Here is a 15110-nt window from a genome sequence, read left to right on the forward strand (position 1 = left end):
ATAATTATCTTCTTGGTAATAGGGTTATAGAGATGGTAACCCTTCACCTCTTCACTGTAGCCCAAGAAAATACACTTCTGGCTCTTCGGTTCCCATTTGGTCTTGGTAGCATCAAGGACATGCACAAAACAGTCACATACAAAAACTGTTAAATGTGCAGCTAAAGGTTTCTTACCAGAAAAGGCTTGCAGTGGAGTCATCCCGTTCACAGCCTTCGTGTAGCTACGATTTAGGATGTAAACTGCAGTGTTACATGCTTCAACCCATAAAGGCTTTGGCAAATCTTTCCCTTTCATCATACTCCGGCCTGTCTCGCAGATGATGTGCATCTTGCGTTCTGCTACTCCATTTTGTTGTGATGTATGTGGTGGGGGTTTCCGCCTCTTGATTCCATGACTTTTGCAGTAACTTTTGAATTCAGTTGATGTGAACTCTCCGCCTCTGTCTGATCTCAACTTCTTCACCTTCCTCCCCGTTTCTTTCTCGACCATTACATGCCATTCCTTGAACCTACTAAAAGCCTCGTCTTTAGTCTTCAAGAAGTATATCCATATCCTTCTACTGTAGTCGTCGATCAGTGTCATGAAGTAGTAGGAACCACCCAAAGCTTCCGTCTCCATCTTTCCACAGAGGTCCGTGTGAACGAGCTCTAGAGGAGCCTTTGCCTTGCTGGCCTCTTTAGGAAAGGGCTGCCAATGCTACTTGCCCATCATGCAAGATTCACATACATCGGGCAGATCTGAAATTTCTGGTAGGTCTGCAATCATTCCACTTTTATGCATCTCCTTCAAAGAACTAAGGTTTAGATGACCAAACCTCTCATGCCACAGCTTAGTGTTCTTCACATCTGCTCGAGCATTGAAAGCTGAGAGTTCATAAATGTTGTTGCACTGTGTACCTTTACCAATGACCTTTCCTTGAAGATCTAGGATCTATGCACCATTCTTATCGAATTGAACTTTGAGGTCCCGATCCGTGATCGCAGAAATGGACAACAAGTTCCTCTTGATATCTGGCACATAAAGAACATCGGACAACTGTTTTATAACTCCATCTGACTTGAGAGCAATCGTACCTTTTCCTTTTGCTAGACATTTTGCATCATTGCGGACTGCTACCAGGATGTCATTCCCTACCGGCTGTAGAGAGGTATACCAATCCTTCTGACTGGTCATGTGGTGTGATGCACCACTATCAATGATCCATGGTTCATCTGCAAGTACTTGAATTGCCTCCGTGCAAATCTCCTCAATTGTGACGAACAGCTCTACTGGTACTGCCTATGCGCTGTTGCTGGACTCTTTCTTTACTCCGTTCTTCTCATCTGCAATCTTCTTTCGGCACTCATTCTGCTTGTGCCCTGCCTTGTTGTAATAGAAGCACTTGATCTTCTTCTTTCTCTTTTTATCATTAGAAGAAGATGGGTTACTAGAGTCCTTACACTTACCTTTCTTTGATCCGGTCCAGAAAGCCGAATCTTCTCCAGTCCTCATCTTTTGAAACATCTCCTCCTCCAGAAGCATCGCACTGAAATCCTCAAAGTTGAGGGGTGGATTTCTGTTCTGTGTATTCAGCACTGTAACAAGACCGTCATACTTTGGTGGGAGAATCCATATGCACCTTCGTGGTAGATTCTCGCTGGTGATGGTGATGCCAATCGCAGTCATCTGATCGTGCAGATTCTTTACCCTGGTGATGAACTTCTATGCCGCTTCAGACTCAACCAACTTCTCATTCACAAGTTGAGTCTCAGATTCTGAATCCGTGTCTGATTCTGGTCTCGTACTGATTTTTCAAGACCGTCCATGCCTCCTCCGTTGTGGTGACATGTTGAATTAACGCCATGATGGAATCACTAACACTGCAGACTATTGAACACATCGCATCTGCATTTCTTCTTGTCCACGCGAGAATCTCATCTGCAGTTGGTACGATCTGTTGTCCTGCATTGGTTGGATCCGGTCTCGCAACCAGCCTCACGTCCACCCTAGTAGCAGTATCCCAAAGCTCATATGTGCTTTATCTTGAACTTCTAGAGTGGATAGTTAGAGCCATCCAACTTTTCGCTTTTGTTGAATGGTGGGATTCACAGTCTTGCGAGCTGGGCCATCTCTCACAATCTGCTTGCAAATAGAAACACACTACCAAATCTTCTTGCTAGAGTCCAGGCTCTGATACCATGTAAGAAAATAATACAACGTCTATGCTCAACAAATAACAGGATCTCGTACACAAGAGAGAAAACAAGATAGTATGGAGAATCAAAATTTTGATTACTATAGAACTGATACAATAGATGGCGCTGCCTCCCAACTGTGCGCTCTGTGAAAGAAGCTTCGATGGCATGATGGAAACAATAGAAGACGGAGGCTGGATGCTAAGGAATCAGGGTTGTTGTAGCTAGTGATGAAATGGGCTTCACGGGCTTGCTCTTATATAGCCACCAGTCGTAGTCGGTTAGGCTCAATTGGGTGACCGACCCAGTCCACCCAAAACGGTCGACTAGGGGTCGGTCTCGAAATAGGCCATCGACCATACGATAGAACCGGTGTGCAAAACAGAGCAACTGACCTATGGTCACCGTTCGGCATAGAGCCATCCGGGATCATCTGAGGCTCCAAACGAGCCCCGCAACCCAAGAGTGGGCTACCCTAGGAAATGCTCCGTCTACCCTCAGTGTAGTTAGTCAAGGGATGCCTTCCCGCACTTGCATGTAGCCTAGTTGGCAGTGTGCCAACTCTATCTGAAGCCATCCAGCCATCAGGCCACACATGGCCCCCATCTGGTGTCCAAACCAGGACCTACTGGATAACCAAGCTACTCAAATGCCTTCTCCTCATATGGGGGGCTTACAAGTAGAGTTAGCTGGTTCCCACGTAGTTACATAAGAGTGGAGCATAGATCCTTAGTTTCCACAACTGCTTGATGGAGTCGATGATTTTTTGCATGCAGTGCTTCCACCTATGTCTGGGTTGCCTACCCTTGTCTGCTACACTTTTGCTTATTGGTCTTGAAACTAGATGTTGGCTGCTTCCAAATTTACTAACTCATTTTGGCACTTGTCATTAACCGTTTGCATTCTATCTACCTCACACTTGAGGTTGCCATAGTCTAGCTCGGTGTGATTCTAACTTAGTAGGGAATAGTTTTGGACCAATGCATTGTGCACTACTTTCTTGCTATCAAGCTGATCCCGTAGACTTTTGCACTCAACTATGAGATCTACTGATGTCTATCTTAGTCCTATTCTTTGCTCCTTTGAAAACCAAACTAGCTCATCCCTTCCGTTCAAGTTTGAAATTTATTGTAAGGGGTCCGGCTTGGCCTTATACAATAGTACGAGCATACCCTTTTCCAAATGCAGAGGGACAACATGCCATGTCTTTCTCCTACACTGTATCACCTGGTATGACAAACTTGATCAAAGTTATAATTCATCAGGTGGCTTAGCTGATGCAGTTCCCTTGATAGCCTTTGATTCATTTAGATGATGCTCATTCGCTACATAAAGACTAGGAACAATAAATTCTAAGGGAACCACCACTTCTAAGCTAAAGGCCATATGTAAGCGAGTTAGATTTGTAGTGACTTTGTAAGCAGATGATTGCACTGTTTTAGTGAGAATAAGTTTCAATGTCTTATTCATTGACTCAACTTCACCATTTCCATGAGCATAGTAAGTGGTCAAAACTGTATGCATAATTTTGAACTCAAGCTTGAGGAATTGCACGATATCATTGAGAAAATGTGAATCCTGATCACTATGTATAGGACATCCACATCTGCAAATGATATTTTCAAAGATAAACTTGGCAGTGTTCTAAGCCAAGTTATCTCGTAGTGCATTACCTCAGCCCACTTAGTAGGAAAGTTAGTACCCACAATGATGTATTTGCTTTGTGTAAACCTGGGGGACCAATAAAATCCAAACCCCATCTTAGGAATGCTTCCCAAGGGAGAGTAGGTTGCAATGGCATAGGCTGATTTGGCAATAATTGTCCAATGCATTGGTAAATATCACACTACATAAACTTAGTATGAGCATCCTTGAACAAGGTTTTCCACCATAACCCAGGGGTCTATAACACTTTTCTTGCAGTTCTCTCTCCTTGGAATTGTCCTCCTACTGAAGGACCTGAGTGAGCTTCCTGTAAAACTATTGCTCACTCGTGTAGCATAACCCAGTGATAAAGAATACCACTGACACACTAACACTAAAGGTGTCCACAGTTAAAATATATTTCCAAGCCTTCAAGGCTGATTCTCCGCTCTTATCATGAGGCATTGTGTAAGGAAATGTACCCTTAGAAAGTAAATGCATCAACTTGGCATACTCATGTTCATAGTAGTCAACTGCAAAGAGTTCATAGCATCTAGAAGTCTAGTGGTAACTCTCTGAGTATCTTCCAAGGCAAGTGTCTCGACAAATATCTAGTTGTAACTCTCTGAGTATCTTCCAAGGTAAGTAGTCTAGACAGATAGTCAGGTCCTATATGAGTTTTCCTAGGCTTATGAACAGTCTTAAAATTGAACTCTTAAAGAAGAAGCATCCAATGCACGAGGCATCCTTAAATAGATTAGGTAAAGTAATGCCTGGTGGTGATCCATACAAAATACAAAGGGGTTGCCAAATAAAGAATGTCTTAGTTTTTGCACATTGAATATCATACACAAAGCTTCTCGCTTGGTGGTACTATAGTTGGACTCAGTGGGAGTCAATATCCGATTGGCATAATAGATTGGGTAATCGAACTGACCATCTAGTTGAGTCAGGAAAATAATATTCCATCTCAATTGTCTCAAAATGGGTGTAGCCACTATTTGTCTTTTTAAATCATGGAAAACCACAGATAACTCGGCGGTCCATTCAAACTTGGCATCTTTCTTTGTTAACTCACACAAGGGAGCTACAATCTTGGCAAAATATTGAATAAAGAGTCTATAGAAATTGATAAAGCCCACAAACAAATGCAATTTAGATTCATAGCCACAAGAATTTGTTGGATAGCATGAATTTTACTTGGCTTGGTGCATATACCATCTTGAGAAATTACATGACCGAGCAATATGCCCACTTGGACATGGAATACACTTTTAGCTGGGTTGAGTGAAATACATGCTTGCCTACATCTTTGAAATGCCTTTTCCAAATAATTGAGATGATCTTTATCTGAGGAGTACACACAAAATTCATCTAGGTAAATGGCAATGAATTCAGTTTGGTAATCTCTAAAAGATTCTACCATAAATTTCTCAAAAGTTGATGGAGCATTTTGCAGCCCAAAGGGCATCACTTGGGTTGCATAAGCAACCCATTCTATAATAAAGGTGGTTTCAGATTGATCCTTTGGAGGTATAGTAATTTGGGTATAACCAATATAACCATCCATCCATAAATGAATACATCTCATGTCTTGCAACTTGATCCAGAATTCAATGAGTGAAAGGTATTGGCTGGGACAGTTTGTGCATTTAGTTTTGATAACCCATTTCTTTTACCATTTTCTTAGGTACTACCACAATGCGCTCGATTTGTTACACCTTTGCTTACCATTGGTTGATCATCCAAAATCACTTACTTCTCATACTGCAACTGATGCTCGATTCAAAAAGTCACACGATCATTTTGAGCAATATAACACTTGGTATCATCTAGGACTGTGCTTCTATGTTGGCCTTAACCTAAGGGCCAACATGTGGTTCTACATATAGGCTCTCTTTGAGGTATGCAAACCCATGATTGGCTGTCCCACTAATGTATATTAAAATTTGCTTCATCCCATTCAACTATGGATACACGACTTTGCCATGGATAGGCTTGATAGCCCTACTGCATAGCAAATATTAGGTTGTGTAGATGTCATCAAGTAGATGAGGTTACCAACTTCCTGTTAGTATAGTTTAGGATCTAAAAGATCTACCAACTTTGTAGTTTTAGCATCTTATGCCCGGTCTCAATTAGTGTACTCAGAGGTATGGCATCCAACATCCCAAACTACTCCAACATAGAGTCAATATACCTTGTTTGGTTGAGAAATATGCCTTCCTCTATTTGAGCCATCTCAATACCCAAAATATAATGCAAGAACCCCAAATCATGCCTTTCAAACTATCTGTGAAGATTGACCTTGATCCCCTTGATCAGCTTGCTGCTGCTGCCTGCTATAATGAGGTCATCCACATAGAGTTCTATGATTGTGAGAGCATCAACATTTATCTTCACATACACCCCATGATCAAGTTCACTTATTTTGGGTTGTTGCCTCTAGCTTGCAATGAGTTGCATTTGCATGCAAACCAGTGGTCCCCTCTCTCTCACTCTTGCCCCGTTTGCCTTCCGTACTCCGCTCTTCTTATCATGAGCTCATAAGATTTTGGAAGAAGTTGCCTTGATTCCTGCCATCGTGAGCCCGTAGGAGCTAGGACGCAACGTGTGTTTGTCTAAAGGGGGTGAGCAGAGCTCGTGGCTCGGCCCCTTTCATGCTACCTTGGTAGATTTTGGCGCGCTTCTTGCCATATCCCATGGGCTATGGTTGCCTTGTATCTCAGCTCGACTCTAAGGGTTGGATGTAGTCAGCTCGTGTTCCCTTCCAGGTCTCTCTCCATTGCCCATACATGCCATTATTCGAACGACTAGCTAGCTTCTTCCTCCTTGCATTGGGTGGCCTTTCTTCTAGTGTCCCATCCTTCACTGCCTTTGCATTGGGACTGGCAAAGGTATTCAGCAAGCCATTCTTCAAATTACAATCAATCCAACCTTTGAAGATCGACTCCTATACTTCCCTCTCTCTTTCATGCTTTGAGAGCTTGAGCTTTCTTGTGCAAGCAACTTTGCAAGGCTCCTTCTCAACTGCCCTCTTCTAAACCATTTTCATGTTCCCCCCTATCCCAAAGGTTTAGCTAGAGGGGCAAGGATTGAGGTTATAGGTGTGGGGCAACTTGCCAAGATGTGCACCATTTTTGCACACTATTGATGCACTCTTTTACATATAGGAGGGTCCAACCTACCTCTACATGGCCAGTTTTTATAGCTTTGTATCTCGCACATGTTTTAAAATTTTCATTTTTTGATCAAATTTCATGCACTTAGCAGTTAACTCCACTAGAGTAATGAAGAGGAAGGGTTTTTGGCACTATTTTGAGTACCCCTCAGAGTCAGAGTCAGAGTCAGAGTCAGTAGTGGTGAAAGACAACTTATTGCTTATTCCAGTGTTTCTATTCTTTGGTGGCGACCTTTGGTCTCACCAAAGGGGCTTCATGGTAGCACCCTCGATCCCCACAACTATCAAAGTTCTTCTTTCACCATCGGATAAGCAACAGGTATAGCAGGCAATGAATCTTCTTCTAGACAAGGCAGTCCTAGGAAAAGCAATAGGTAGAGTAGGCAGTGAACTTATTCAAGACAAGGCAATCCTAGGAAGGATAGTTGGTCTCACTCCCTTGAGGAGACATAACAGGGATAGAATCTAGGCCAGCCTTGCACTAGATGGTGACCACATTTAGGAGGTCACTATCTATGGACGCGGTGTTTTCCTCCTCCAGTTTGGCTCCTTGGATATTGCTCGGGCTCTCGTGGAGAGGAGCCCTATTCTCTGGTCCCCCATTTGGTGTACCTTATTCCTTGGAACCATGGATTCACGGTGGAGGACATGGATTCATCGACTCACTATGACCCCCGATTTCCTGTGAGCAGGAGAGGCTGGGTGCTGACTATGATCACGTGACAGGATATGGGCTGTTGCTCGAGGCTATGAGAAGGCTATGGAGTGCTAGAGGTTGTGGGCGAAGAGAGGGTGAGTTTGTAGCAACAGGCTATAGGAGCTCGACTGGAAGAGGTTGACTGTTCCGTAATGGAAGCTTGTGGGGGGAGATTGGTTACAGGGCGGCGCAATTGGGAGCTGTTGGAGGTGGGTCGTCATGTGTGAAGAGGAGAGGCACTGAGAGCAGGGATCATTGTAAAAAGAGATCGTAGTTCCTAGTGGGAGCTTCAGGATTTGTACTGTTATCAAGCATATAAGGTGATCGTGAGACTTGGCCATGGCTCTCTACTGTGAGCTTCTTGATCGGGGGTCGGCTTTTGCTTTGGGTACTCCTGGATGGTGGAGGCGTTGCTAACATGTGGGCTGAGAGAGCCTTGGAAGAGCTTTGTGTGCCCTGTGAGCAAGAGAGGCCGGGTGCTGACTATGTTCACGTGTATGAAGGACTATTTCTCTGGTCGAGAGTTACTGGACAGAGGCTTGGCATCGCTATTGTGAAGTGGGGTGCTTGATGAATGTGGTGGGGAAGCCCGAGTCTATGAAGCTGCACATATTTTGAAGACTTTACTAAGAGGCAAAGCATATTTCTCTGGTCGAGAGTTACTGGACAGAGGCTTGGCATCGCTATTGTGAAGTGGGGTCCTTGATGAATGTGGTGGGGAAGCCCCAGTCTATGAAGCTGCACATATTTCGAAGACTTTACTAAGAGGCAAAGCAAAGCTTCTCGTAGCAGAGCGTTTGTACATTGCTGCTATATTCATAGCTAGTGGGGTGCTTCGGATGAAGGAAAGCGTGTGAGCTAGGTCCCGGAGAGAAGCCGCGACAATGCAAGTTCTTGAGAACACAGAGAAGAATGACTATGCAGGCGTGAAAGAGAAGGGCGATGCATGAACTCCGTGTTGCAAGTGCTAAGCTACAGTTCTTGGATTATCACGAAAAGGTGGTGGATCCTGCTTGAAGGACAGACTGTGCGAGCTGGAGCTTCATGGTCTCATGAAAGGGTGTCGCTACTGTGGGAGCAAGGGAACGCTATAGACGGAAGCTTTGTGAATGAAGGTGGCGACTCTGAAGGAGGTTGGTGAACTGCGACAACGAGATTGTTCTGTGAGTCACGAGAGGCCGTGGCTTTTGGCTGAGAGGTGCTGGACGAAGGTGGTTAGATAAACGACTGTGTGTGGGCTGGGGTGCCTTCGATGAAGGAATACATGTGCGCCAACTCCTTAGGAGAAATCTTGACACTGTGATGAGAAATCTTGACACTGTGATACGGGAGCGTAGCTCACCATAGACTTGGGAGCTTGTACTGTCAATGGGTTGCTGGCAGTTCGGTGGTTAAATGTGAAGGCAGATAGGTCGTTCATGACTTGTGTGAAGCCAATTGATCAAAGAAGAGGTCGGGCTGTTTGCTCTTGCTGGAATTTTGAAGAGACTTGGCTATGGCGTTGCTAAGAAGCAGGTCGGGAGTGCCTTGATCGATGGCATGTGTGCTCTGTGAGCTGAGAAGTTGACTGGCAACTATAATCTCTTGAAAATGACGGATGCATCTGCGAGGACCTCGACAGTGAAGAGCTCCAGTTATGGCAAGCTGTGTCGGGTGTTTTCCTCACTTCACGTTTTCAAGGATCTTGATAGGAGCTTGAGGGTGGCTGGCTATAGCAAACCTGGTGTCCATTGTTAATTATAGAAGAATCCTTGCTTGTGATGACGAGACTATCGGCAGCATGTAAGTGATGAAAAGTGGGCTTCATGGAGTCGAAGGTGCTATTACATAACATGCTTGTATAGCTCAGAGTGTAAGTTCTCTTACAGGGTGGTAGTTTGAGCATATGCTACTTGAAGTCAAAGAAATCCGGGGCTGTTCTTGACGGATTTTGTCAAGGGAGATATGAGCATGGTTGTTTATACCTTGAGCTGTCAGGAAATGTTCCATGGCAATTATGCAGTTCTGAAGTTGTCATTTTCTTGGGATTTATGTTTCATGGGTCTTCTATGTATTTTCTGAGCTTGATCCCAATTAGTAGGAGAGCTTGTCTTGAGCTGTGTAGCCCTTTGGGTTCTTTTTTAGGTTGTTTGGCTTTGGGAGGAAATGTGGCCAATGTATGAACATGTAGAGAGGTGTAGAGACAAGGATTTTGAATGAATACCTTTTACCTGGTGATTGAGTTGTTCATTTGCTTTAAATGTGGATGATGAAGGTGGTCTAGGCTCTACTGCTTTTGTCCATCCAACGAGAGATGGTGGGACTCGGAGACCATCTAGGCAGACACATGAGTAGTCCCAATGTGAGTAGGAAGAGTCCCAGACCCCTTGGGTTGAGCCTTTAGAGGGAAGGTAGACCAAGTTAGGGAAAAAGAAACAGAGCAAATGGGCTAATAAGAACCAACATAATCATGCCAACCATAAAAGGTGAGCACAGATAGTAGCACAGACATGGGGAGACTAGGTCAGTGGCCCATAGATAGGAGTACCATGAGATCCAAAGAGGGAGCCTTTGGCTTCAGGACATCCTTCAAGCCCCTTTCTAGAGGAGCAACTTCTAGTTTTCCACCGAACCCCTCGTAGCATTCAGAGCAGACATCAGAGACTCTTAGAGCACTTAGTCTAGTATGCTTGGCCCCTCAGAGATTAGAGAGGGAGCCATAGGGACTGCATGCTCCACCGCCGTAGCAACCAGCCAATTGAGACAGTGTTAGACCCTGCCCAGTCGCCTTTCCCATTACCCTTGGATCCACCTGCCCTCTCTGTGCAACCCCCTGCTGCACCTTCCCCACCTCAGCCCTCACTGCCTGCTCCTTCTACCATGATTACCCTCATCACCTGCCCCCCTCTCCTCCCTCTCCAATAGCAACAGCCTTGCTTATGGCCTCTTCCTCGGGCGGCCCGCTAGGTCTGATGACGGGATCCTCTTTTGAGAGTAAGGGGAAGATAAAGGTTGCTATGCTGTCCTCCCCACAACAGCAAGGCAGTGCTTCGAGCACATAAAATATAACTTCTTCTCATACCCCATGACAGAGTCCTCAGACCTCCACATGCATGCAGGCTGACCTTTGCCGAGGGAGTTTTTGTGGTTGGGACCATGGAACTAATTGGAGATCCCCGATGGGTACCCAATGCCCCTAGAGCTTACCAGTCTCATCCTCCAGCTCTGGAAGGGGGGCATTAGCATGGTGGGATCATGTACCCAGCCAATTCAGGAGTAGGACCCAGGGTCCCAGTGGCTCAAGGATCGCCAAGAGAGTGCATGCTCAGAGCTATAGGACTTGGAGATCTACAAAGCAGAGTTCTCTTACCACATCTCTTGGGCCCCCGATGGGTCCAACAAGGGGATAGGTTGACTAGACAAGAAGGGTTCCTAGTCTAATCTTAACCTCAACCCACTAGCGAGCCTGTGGTGTTTCTCACTCTTGTCTTGGAATATGTTCGCCTTGATCCCTAGTGGCCCATACTTTCTCGCTAGAAAAACTCAATGATCATGCTTTGAGTCCATTTTGGCTATATACACCCTGATCTTGCCTATGCATCCTGAGAAAATGCTCTCTATGTGGGGCATCCTCATTGATGAAGGTCGTTAGAGACAATGATAGCAATCTCGAATCTCATAGTATCTAGATTATCTGAAGTCTAAGTGATCCTCTGAATCATTATCTTTTTTATTGCATAAAGTGTAGATGTGACACTCTTTGGGTATGCCCTCATCACATCTATTCTCAATGCAAAGTCAGTTTGATCTTCCCAATCAATATCCTCAAGGATCGGGCGAGATGGATCCATGTGTATCTTGGTATATCAATGAAGCCCTCCATTGAAATTTCTAGACAATGGTCTCTATAGAAGTTGAGCTTCACAATAATATCACTAGGTCAAAAATGTGTGTAGAGGTGTCTAAAAGATCCTCTCCAATAACCCGATTCACCTCATTATATGTGAATGGGATAGAGGGTACCTCAATGCTGTACTAAAATGGGGGTAATCTATCTATGTGGAGTCCTAGACTCTCAAACCATCTCCATGTATGTGCATACAAACATCTCTAGTTGCCTCAATTGTCAAAGGCATGGATGAGGATAGTGCCAGCCATTGTAGTCTATGTTGCCATATAGTACAAGAGCCATACCCCTTGACATGGTAGAGATACATGATAACTTGTAATGTTGCATCAAGCTATGTGGTGAGAATGCGATGAGCTCAGCTGGGACTATTTGATGTGGGTCTAAAGGCTTACTATGCATAATCCTTAAAAACAAGACAACTTAAAGCCTCTTTCCTTGAGCCCAATTTTCTCTGCTCTAATAGGTCTTGCCCCTAGTAGGGGATACCATACATACTCGTTGGGTGGACCAATATGTCAAAGAGAAGAGAGGATCCTAGAAATGAGAGTGAAAGCATTGCCACTCAACTCTAACAAGCATGACATATCCCCTATTCAGTTGGGCCTATGATGCTTGTTGCATCATTAAAATTGATCCAGAAAAAAGAATCCCGAAGTATGTATAGCCTCCATTACCACCCATCTACTGTGAAGCGCTCTTTGTGCATAGGATGTATTAAAGATCATGACCTTGGTTTTACCAAGGTTGATCTTCAAGTCATGTGTCTTACATAAGTGTAAAGTGCATGCACGTGTCTTTGGAGGCCCTCTTATGAGAATGAGAGTGGGACCATGTCATGGGTGTATAAGAGAATTTGGATCAAAGATCCAATTAGAGAGCAGCCAACCCCCCCGAGGGTCCCAATGAAATTCTCGAGCTCATCTATATAGAAGCCAAATGTAGTTGGTCATAATGGACAAAATTGTTTGACCCTAATAATGCTCAGAATCTCCTCTCTCCACCATGTACCTATCCAAACCTTATCCAAGGAAAATTGTCATGACTACCCAAGTAATCTCTTTATCATAGCCCAACTCCAACAAACATCTGATGAGTTGAGCTCTTGACACAATATCCAAAACTTTGCAAAAATCTGTAGAGCAACAATAGATCCTTTGTCTCCATGTCTTGGCCTCCTTAATTACACCTTTAATTGTGAGAATATGATCTAGGATCTTGTGGTCTCTTCAAATTTTTGCTTGTCCAATGGCTCTGAGTCCTTGTATCTCTACAAATTAGCTAACCTTTGTGTTGATGCATACATCTTGTACATGAAATGTTCAACTTATAATGGTCCTCTGATTTTCTAGGCTCATGGGATCCCTTGCCTTGTGAATGGAGTTAAGGGTTTAGGTATGGAAAAACTGATAAAAATCAATTTGTTCAAGAGCTTTGCTAACATCAGGGCTACATTATTGATTCCATATGTAATGAACTCAATACATAGGCTCTCATGATCATTTTCTTGGCCGTTGTAAAGCCTTAGGGCTACAAATTTAACACCACTAGCTATGGAGTGGGAGAGAGAGAGAGAGAGACACACACACATGCACACACACACACACACACGGATTTTCTATTTATATTGAGCCAAAAGATTTGTATATTATAACTTATGTCAAATTTCACCTCACACGAGAGATATAAAGAGAAATCTATAAAAGACACAAAAGTTCACTTCCTATTTGTGATGATAGCATTAACTCAAAAAAGGTAGGCTAAGACTTGTTCGTGATTTGGTTGAAGTGAGCTACTGACTTGAATAAGCAGATAGTTGCCACACTGAAGAACATGGGCATGTCTTTACCACAACAGAAGGTAAGACCATTTTGTCAGATTTGTCAGAAGACAGGCCATACAGATAGTTATTGTTGGTATAATCCCAAGGGGCACAGAGCGCAGAGCAAAGACAGTTTGATATGACGCAGTTGACGATGACATGGTGCAACGCGGGTGGTGCAATCGCGAATGATGTGGCACCACGACTGACAAGGCACACACACAGGTTGATCATCGTGCCATGTATCACACACGGCGCATAGTCTATTAGTGGGCCGGATGGGACAGTCCACCAGCTGGCATAGAAGCAGAGCTGCAGAGCCACATGGTGCTTGGAGTGTCATTGAGGCAACATACATGGGACAAGTGGTTGCCATTGTTAGAGTTTGCCTACAATGATAGAAAACATTCCTCTACAGGGTTCAGTCCGTTTGAGCTGAACAATGGTTATAGACCAACAAATTCAACTATAGTTGAAGTACCTCAGAAAGTGCCTAGTGCCGCGAACTTTGTGGTTTAGATGCGGGTGATGCTAGCACTTGCGAGAGCTAACAACCAGAAAGGTGACATGGTGGCATGGCTAGGGCACCAAGTGGCACGTTCGGGCAGAGGAGTAGGGACCAGATGGCCTAGCATAGAGACGAGCAGAGAGAGAGAGGAGAGAGAGAGAGGACGGAGAGAGGGAGAGAATGAAGTAGAGAGAGAGAGAAAGAGAGGGAGAGGGAGGGAGGGGGGGAGAGAAAGAGAAGGGGGGGGAGAGAGAGGGAGAGAGAAGTAGAGAGAGAGAGAGAGAGAGAGAGAGAGGGGGGGGGAGAAAGAGAGAGATAGAGATAGATAGATAGAGAGAGAGAGAGAGAGAGGTGGGGGGGAGAGAGAAGTAGAGTGAGCAAGAGAGGGAGAGAGAGAGAGAGAGGGGGGGAGAGAGAAAGAGAGAAGTAGCCGAAAGAGAGAGAGAGAGAGAGAACAAAGTGTGTGTGAGAGAGAGAGAGAGAAGAGACAGAGATAGAGACAGAGAGGGAGGGAGCGAGGGAGAGAGAGAGAGAGAGACAGTGAGAGAGAGAGAGAGAGAGAGAGAGAGAGAGAGAGAGAGAGCAAGGGCAAAGAGAGAAAGAGAAAAGTAGTGAAAGAGAAATAGAACGAGTGAAATAGATAGATAGAGAGAGAGAGACAAACAGATAGACAGGGATAGAGAGAGAGAGAGACAGAGAGAGACACAGAGAGAGAGAGAGGGGGGGCAGAGAGAGAAAGAGAGAAGTAGTGAAAGAGAAATAGAAGGAGTGAAGGAGAGAGAGAGAGAGAGAGAGAGAGAGAGAGAGAGATTCACCGAAGAAGTGTTTAAGAGTCGAGCTGCTAACATGGGAAAATTTGTGGCTAGGTTACATAGCACAATCTTAACAAGCTACACACACGAGCAAGAATTAACTCCTGGATCTCAAACATCGCATGTAGTTTTCATCATCAGAATTATGAACAAAAGGTAATTGGTCTATTACTCAAAGAATTGGACCACACATGCACCAATCTGGGCCATGCCTATTACATGAAAAAAACTAGGTTGTGGATAATGTGGTTTTAAAAACTTGAGCTCCATTAAGTTTGGTTGTAATGTGTGATTCTAGGCATTAATATTGTGACGTTTCCTATAAAATGTATAAACATAATTGTTTAAACCTTTTGTTTGTTTTGACATGCATTATAATAGTTT

The sequence above is a fragment of the Dipteris shenzhenensis genome, chromosome 23 (assembly GCF_047967505.1).
Source record: "Dipteris shenzhenensis isolate YYH24624 ecotype China chromosome 23, Dip_SZ_1.0, whole genome shotgun sequence".
NCBI lineage: Eukaryota > Viridiplantae > Streptophyta > Polypodiopsida > Gleicheniales > Dipteridaceae > Dipteris > Dipteris shenzhenensis.